Genomic DNA, 9,501 nt, shown 5'->3' on the forward strand with positions numbered 1-9,501 from the left:
GTCTCTTGCTTGCTAGCTTGGTAACCCAAAATCCAAGAAAATTTAGAATTCCTTCCATACATATGTATTACCTTTAAGTTTAATAAGTTATTTACTTCTGAGAAAAATAAATTGTCCTAGGTTACTTTTATATGTTATAGCAGGTAATTTATCTTATTTATGAAATTATAAATTTCATATTTTAAAAAAATTTATCCGTAATTATATTTGGATATTTTAATAGTGTAAAAAAGTTGTGATGTCGTATGGTATGTAACTTAATATAAACTATATATAGAGAGAGATTTCTGCCTCGAATATTTTCTTTGTTTCCTTTTATTGATATTTTTTATATTGAAAATTAAAATTTTTGAAGTTGTGTTTGAATTTGCATTTTACTTTTAAAATATTGAAGTTTTTATGAGTGAAAGTTCCAAAAATTGGTCTAAGTCTGTTGTTGGAAACTTGAAAATATTTCCGATCAAATCTCATAATCAAACAAATATTTGAAAATAAATTTTCAAACAAATTGAAATCTTAGGCAAAAAAGCTAGCTTAATTAATTAATCCTTAGATCGTGACAATTAGCATGGAGTTTTAAGAAGTAAAGAACATTTTTGAATCATGTGATCACTAAAACTATGTTGAATGTATCATAACAGTCTTTCAATTATGTAGTCTAAACAAGTTGAGTTAAAAATTAAAATTAAAAAATAATTGAAAAATAAAAAAATATTTTCTTTAAACAAACTAATAAAGAACGTAAGACAAATAAATTATACCGAACAATTACTTGTTAGAGGACTAAATTTGGATCACAAAAAAAAATTACTAAGAGAATTAGGTGTATCAATCATTCAATTGTCTACATGATGTGCCAAGCCAAGACTAAGATGAAGCCCATCCATATGATGGATCATTTGCCTAGACATAAAATTTGATTACTTGTATTAGTAATAAAACATACTTGTTTTTTGGCCTTTCAATACTTTGCCCTTTTCCATGACTAGTTAGATCATTTATATATATTATATATATATATATATATGTATATATAGTTAGGCTCAACATTATTTTGTGTATAAAATAACCTACAATAAATTGGAACATATCAAGTGGACATCCTAAAAAATAAAATAAATTGGACTATAGATCACTTGCATCTTTTTGCAAATATATATCCTTTACTTCTTTCTTTCTTCACTAATAAATGATCTTCGCTTGAGTGAATGTTGGACTGCAAAATCTAAAATATTTAAACCACAATTTATTGATATAATATGAATGTTATGATGATTATCGCTAGAGTGAATGTTGGACCATTAAAATCTAAAATATCAAAAATACAATTTATTGATATAATATGAATGTTATGATGATCTTTGCTAGAGTGAATGTTGGACCACTAAAATCTAAAATATCAAAAACACAACTTATTGATATAATATGAATGTTATGATGAATGTGCTCGATCAGTCGAATTTAGATAATATTAAAAATGATCATATTTGTTAGTACTTGTTAGGAGGAATAAGTAGCAAAATGAAAGGAAGTCGTTTGAGATAGTTTCATCATATATGTCAATTGTTACGTATCGACCTTTTGATTCACCGATTTATATATATGAAATTATGATAAGTGAAAATTTTAAAGAAAAGATGAAATAGACGGAAATTACACGTAATTAAAAAATTATTCTATGTCAAGATGTATATAATTTCTTACAATTTGAACAAATAGAGGGGGGAGGGGGGATATTTTAGAGTCTTTTAGTTATATTAGGAATTTATTGTTGATTTTAAAAAATACAAATCTGAAAGATAATAACTTTCTTAAGAAAACATTATACAATCAGCGAACTCAATTTCTTTTTTCATAAAATTAAATACTTCTGATATTGTCTTCGATCTCTTTAGAGGTTTTAAACTTCTGATTTTGAAAATACTATTCAAATCATATTGTTTCTTATCAAGTTCTTCAAAATTATTATTCTAAATATTTTCGTACAATTGGACTAGGTGGCAGTTGGAACAATTAAATACTAATAGTATTGCCACGTCATCAGTGTAGTAATTGCAGACGTGGACGTTCTTGTCGTGTAGGCAGTTTGACACGGTAGACGAACCGGTCCACGTGGCTGTCATTTTCTGGGACCCATATAGGTGACGTGGAAGATATATAGCCACGTGGACACCGACGACTCATGAGCTTTGTTGGTTCTTTTGGTAACACAAAAACATCCAACCATCCGATATTGTCTTTCTTCACTTTCGACACGTCGTTTTTCGAGAGTCAAATAACTTATCATAAAATTATTAATTTTTAATTAATAATGTAAAACTTTTTCTTAATAGGTTAATCAATAATGCAATAGTAAATTAAATAATTATATTTTTAATAATATATATAAGGTCTTTTATTATTTGCTTTGATGGGTTTTATTTATTTTAATTAGTGTCAAATTTTTGATTATTCTGTTATTTATAGTATTTACTTTTGAGCACGACGCATGCCTTGCAACTCATGTGAATAGTTTATTTGGTTTTTTTTACCTTATTTTAAATGGTTTTCTCATGTTTTTTGTGTAAAATTTTAATGACTAAACTGTTATCGAACCGAATTCTTGGAAAAACTTTACGTTATCTACCTTGATATTGATGTGTCGGTCGGTGTTATGTTGTTTGACCTTTGAATTAAAAGAATTTAGGGGTAATTTAGTTTTATATATTATAATTAATTACTTTTCACCTAATTCTTGTATTGGCCGGAATTAATGGAAAATTAGAGAATTCCGTTAGGTTACGTAGCGGCTCCGTCGTCGTTTTGCATGGGCCAATTATGTTGATTTGTTAATGTGAATACGTGAGTACAATAATAAATTTAAAATTTAAATTTTATGAATTTAAGTTTTTTTTTTTTAAAGAAATCTTTATTACTTATATATGTTTAAGAGGAATTGAATTTTTTCTGTTTTCACGAGACGATAATTATAAAGTCTGCATATGTTATATCCAATTTAGACGTCATTAATTAGTGAGATTTTACAAAATGTATAATTGTTATTGTCTAAGAGGAATCGAACCCTCGTTAAGGAGAGTAATAAGTTTAAGCAGGTTCCAATTCTAACACTAAATCAAAAGACTCGACTTAAGAATTACTAGATTCTCAATAAATACTTTTATATATATTTGTAACTAGATTTATCAATATAAATATAAAATTTACGCAAAAATTATTATAAATTCTCGAGAATCTGCTCCCACTCCACCTAGATCCACCCTTGCATGCATAAGTAAAAAAGGAATATTTATTTTCAACGAAGAGGGGTTAATTGAAATTATTCTTAAACTTGACTTTATCATTTTTAGTTAATTATTTTTTAAGGACAGGTAATCGTAACAAAATTGATATAATAACTTCAAATATAATATTATAACATATTTAGTGATGTATATAGAATTTTTTGTAACCAATCCCGACATTTAAAAGAAATAAACAAATTGAAGGGAGGAATAAAAAATTATTTCAAAAATTTTAAGTTTTCTTGAACATTTAATTCAACACATTTTTCAGTTCAAATGTTAAACAGCTTTTTTCTATTTTTTCTCTTTTTCTAATAAGCTAGATTTATTTTTTTTTTTGGTAAAGATAAGACTTTTGAGATGATTTTAAATATGTGGCTAATAATCTATCAGCCGACAGAGAACATTTGTATCTTTTTTTAAAAAATAAAAAAAATAAATTCTTAGAATTTTAAAAATATTGTACCATTTTGTTTTTATATATGATTATTTATTAATTATTTCAGACATGTTTTAGGAGTATGTTTGGACAAAAAAAAAACAATACTTTGTTCAATTAAGTGTGGGAGTGGGCTGGAATTTCCACTTTAATTGGAGGAAATTAAATAAAGTTTAGAATAAGTTGTACTGCTAATAAGTACGAATTAATTAATAATTGTGATTTGATTGGAATAATGAGTTAAAAGCAATTATGAATTCAAAAAAAGTAATACACCTTTGGAAAGAACTTTTCATTTTCTTTTTTAAACTAAGAATTCTTATTTAAGAAAAAGAATTCTTAATTTGTTGTTTAGTAATGAATTAGTGATAAATTATCAATCGTAAGGTGTTGTTATTCTACATTTGTTTTGGAAAAAAAAATTATTTTTTTATATAATCTTAGATAACTTTTATTTTAAAAACTAGCTTTTCTGTTGAATTCGATTCAAAATTTATTTTAAGGTAAATTTCAAAAATGACAACTTTTCAATTCTTGTGATCGAGAAATCACACATGAAATTTCAGTTACAGGAATTGAAAAATGGTCTTATTGTGATATTGAAGTTATAAGTTTCCGTACTTAATTTTTCAGATATGAAGCTAATATATTATATTATCTGATGTTCGAGGTATATTCAATATTAGTTGTGTAAGAGGGTCATGAAGTGCAGTCTTGTAACGTCGATTTTATTGTGAAAAAAAAAATTTAACATTACTATATTTCAACTAATTTTAACCTCCAGAGTTAGATCAAAAATTTGTTTCTTATAAAATAAAATAAAAAAACGTTACTAAACATAATTTTACTATTAGCCAAAAGTTTCACTCATATATGTACTTAATTATACCTCACTATCAACATTGAACTTTTTATATTATTTATATATATATGTATACGTCCATTCAAAAACTCATAAAAATATATTGAGATGTTCGAACTTCTTAATCAAAATGGAACCCACGATAAGTTTTGTTTATAAGTTACTTGATAATATTTTATGTGAGGTCGATAGAGCCAGAATTTTAATTTTATAAATTTAAAATAAAAATTTCAAATGATAATAACGAAATTTTAAATATAATATTTATACAATATTTTCGTAAAATATAATTGTATTGTTTCAATGAAAACTATTCTATTCAGATAAACGTATAATTAAAATTTTAATTCCATCCCTATACCGACTTTATATCGCTTCAACCAAAACTATCAAATTAGAGATAGATTTTCCTCTGTTGATCTCCAACCAAAGTGCGGCAAAATTTTGGCCAAGAGATAATATATATATATATATATATATATATATATTATATTTAATTTTTATAAGAAAAATGAATATTTTCTTATCTTTATGTTTAAATATTAAATATTAACACATTTTGATTTTTAAATATCTGTTTTTACGTGGCTATAAATGTAGCAGAGTTGTTCGGGTTAGATTTTGATTAATAGAGTAGAAAATGTTTTAAATTATTAATGTCCATTATATTGTGTCATTCATATATCAAATATTGGGATTATATTTTCAATTTATTTTGTATATACACGATGATATATTTAATAAAATTAATTGAAAGTTATATAAATTTGAGAAAAAAATAATTAATTTTTTTAAATAATAAATAATTCAAAATAATTATTTTGATAATCTGAATACTTTCCTTTCCGTTCACTTTTGATTGTCATGATTTTCTTTTTAAAAGTCAAATTTTAAGAATTTTGACTAATATTTTATGATATATTTTTTTTAAAATATTGATATGCAAAAAATTACAATTTATAATACTTTTTCTATAATTTTAAATATCTAATTTTTTTTATTTAAAATATCAAATTAATTTAATCTAAATTTTAAAAATCAATCAAATTAATTTTCAAAAAAAGCAATATAACAATTAAAAATGAACGACGGAGGAAGAAACGATGAAGTGAACTTAATTAAATGCTTTTTTGTACTAGTGATCACATAACTATATAATGGCAACATTTAATATAACATAAATTAAATGTGAATATTCCTTCTTTAATTAAATTCAATAATTACAAATAAATGCTACCAAAGTCAAGTGCATAGAACTAAGAAGATTAAAAAAAAAAAATACTCATCACCCTTAATGGCATGCTTTTATTTGTTATTTTAATTTTTTTTTAAGATAAAATTAATTATTTCTATTTTATTTTTAGTAATAGTTGTTCTTAAAGACTAAACACACCTTAATTATATAACTAAGTAACTAACTATAAATTGTTCCATAAAATTAAATATGTATCACTTCCTATTAACAACATGTAATAATTATGTCTATACGTAGAATAGATGCAAAAAAATCACCTAATATATTTGTTTCTATATGAAATTTGAACCTGAAACTTTACGATTCCATTTACTTCATTGCCACATCTTTGAGTGCAGTTATAGAATAAATATTCAATGAAAAAAACTATACATTAAAATAATGAGTAAGTATAGTTTTTAATTACTAACTTTTATGACAATAAAAATGAATGGAGGGAGTGAAATAATTAAATATTATTTTCTAATTAATATTTTCTTAAAATATATATAAATAGAAAAACATAATAAATATTTTGAGAAGAATAAGAAAACCTTTTTTTTATTTATTTTTTTGATAAATATAGGACCACAAACTCGAACAAAAATAAATAAATTAACAAAAGAAGCCATTAAATGATGGGTAATGCAAGTTGAGGAATAATTAATTGCACATGAATAGAAAAAACATCTCATGCATGATTAAATGCAGAGTTATATAGGGCCACAAAATAATTACTCAGGCAGGTAGTTCAAATAGGTTTGTATTTAATGCACATGAAACTATATTATATTATGTCAACATGATAATATTTGACAAGTATTTCTTCGTCTTTAATTAAGAGATTTTGAATTCGAGTCTCCTCTAGTATGGAGACGTTTTTATCAAGAAATATTTAATCTACTTTTCGACGCGAATCCAAATTCAATCGAGTTTCAATATAAATACTGAACTTCAAATAGAAAGAAAAACTATATTATACTATATATAGGAGAAATACTCAGCACTCCACCACAATTTTATGATCGCAAAGAAATTAAACTTGATAATGTACTTGACAAGAAGTTAGTTAGATGTATGTTTCATTATAGTTGAAATTAGTTAAACCATAGAATGAGAAGTCTTCTAATAAGAGTTGAACCCCTTTGAGCAGCCAGACATGGGCCAAATCCTTTGCCAAAAACTAACAAAACCCAAACTAAGATAAGGAGATCTCTACATATCTCCATCATATGTAGACACTCAATTAATGTTTTTTTAGTTTTTTCTATCTTTTTTTGTTCTTCGTAAGTAGGGGCGGAGTCAGGCAGGGTAAGTGAGTTTTTTTTTAATTTCTTGTGATGAAAATATACACTATTTATACAGGGAAATTACGCGGATAAGCAAATCTATACTAGTTAATCAGCTAACATAGTTATAGTTTGAATTAATTATCACTCACAACCTCTTTTAGCTATAATCGCGCGCGCCTCTCTCCTCTCTGATCTTATGCACATACAAATATAAATTATATATATATACATATACAATTATATATATGACAGATATACAAATGTAATTCGCCTCTCTCGACTCTATGCCACCCCCTCTCGCTCGCCTCTCTCCTCCCTCTCTCAATCTCGCTCGCCTGATATACAAATATATATATATATGTATACCCAGTTACATCTATACAATTATTTCACAGATATAAATATACAATTCTATAGATATACAAGTACAATTCAACTCTCCACTCTTTGCCCTCTCTCCTACCTCTCCCTCTCTCGCTCGGCTCTCTCCTCCCTTTAACATGTAGCTGCAAATCGTAATTAGCAAACTATAGCTATGAAACCTAATAAAGTCATTTTTAGTGGCGAGTTGCGAAATTTCTCCTATTATATATGGTTAAAATTACTAATTTTATGTATATATAGTAGGTGAAACCTCTTATAATTTTTTTGGTGTGTTTTCATATTAATATCCTCAGTAAAAATCCTCACAAATTTATTATGTGTACATTTTTCATTAATTTTAACATGTATATAAGATTGACCTAGTACAAATAGTGGTATATCTTTGAAAAAAGAGTTATTCATAAAACATGATGAACATAGCTACGATAGACAAAAATTTCACTAAAACAATATGCAAGTTTTATCTTCAATAATTATATGTATGTAAAAAAAAATTTTATAATTCATCACTAAATAGAATAATTTATTCATATCAGTTCCTATATTTTTAATAGTGTCTTATTACTGCGATCGAGTTGACATTGTTTTCTCTAATAATAACTTAAATTTCGAATATTAAAAATCCAATTTGATATGAAAGATTGAAGAGATTTGTCCATTTTTTGTAATACCAAAAATATAAATTTCAAATAAATATCTTCTTTGATTGATTTAACATGATAAGTACATATTTGGCTGTTTTAAATAATTGAAATGTTCTCCTCAACAAAATATTTATGCCAAATAGAAGAAAATAATTTATGTAATTTATTTTGTAGGGCATAACTAAAAATAATATATTTTTTTTCAAAATTTGAATTCAATGTCGTTTGCTCCATCAAGCACATGCACATCTATATAGTGTATACTACTATATATGCCACCAACTTTTTTATTTAAATTACTTCGAAATTTACGAAAAAATTATTCTTTTTTTACACATTATCGATATTATCAGAAAATTGCTAATTTTATCGACCACGAATGTATCTTCAAAATTAAATTTGTCGGTAAGGGTTTCCAACGTAAAATCCATTATTATAAAAGTTATGGACGAGCTAATTTCCAACTAAATTTGTGTGAAAATAGCAAAAAAAAGGTTATAATGGATGCAAGATGTATTTCATTTGGAAAAATATGCTATACTAGCAAATAATACTAGTGGCATGCACTCAAAACTAATCATGTATTTGTTTTTTTTTAATTGTTTTTTTTATTTCACTCGGTATTTAGTGTCTGATTGGAGTTTTGACTGAAATTAGATCATGCATTGCAGGTCTTATTAGTTGGTGACGCTTCCAATAATAGATTTTCCATACCCAAAGTCGTACCCCAAAACTTTAGTTAAGGATGAAAAAGTCTGTCATTGTACCACAACTCATGTTAGTTATGTGTTTATGTTGGGAAATCACTCGAGTTTTTTTTTCTTTTTTAAAAAAAGAGTGAACCAAATCGAAAATCAAGAAAGATGGGTTTGAAATATTATCAACGAATCAATTTTTGACTAAATCTATTAAAATAGTGATTTTTTGATTTGAACAATTATGCTATACTAGTATTAGAAAACAACAATAAATAGTATCATACACTCAAAAAGGGAGAAATTGTATGATAGATTTGATACTGATAATTGATTCCACACACACAAAAAAAAAAGAGTTTTATTGATTTGACTTGATTTGTAGATTTTAAAAAATTTGACGAATTAATTAGTTTGATTTGATAAACGAATAAAATCGAAATAAACATATTTTCATACATTTTTATTTGTTATTAAAGGATATTCGATGTAATACTTATCAAAAACACTATCGACCAATCAATTTTTTCCAATAGTGAATACAAAGATATCTTTTTTTTGGACAATTAATTATGCTATACTTGGAAATAACAATAGTATCATACACTAAAAAAAGGAAAAAAATAAAATGATAGATTTGATTTTTTTTTGGATTTAGATTTTTGGTAAC

This window comes from Solanum pennellii, chromosome 7 (genome assembly GCF_001406875.1).
Source record: "Solanum pennellii chromosome 7, SPENNV200".
In the NCBI taxonomy this organism is placed as follows: Eukaryota; Viridiplantae; Streptophyta; class Magnoliopsida; order Solanales; family Solanaceae; genus Solanum; species Solanum pennellii.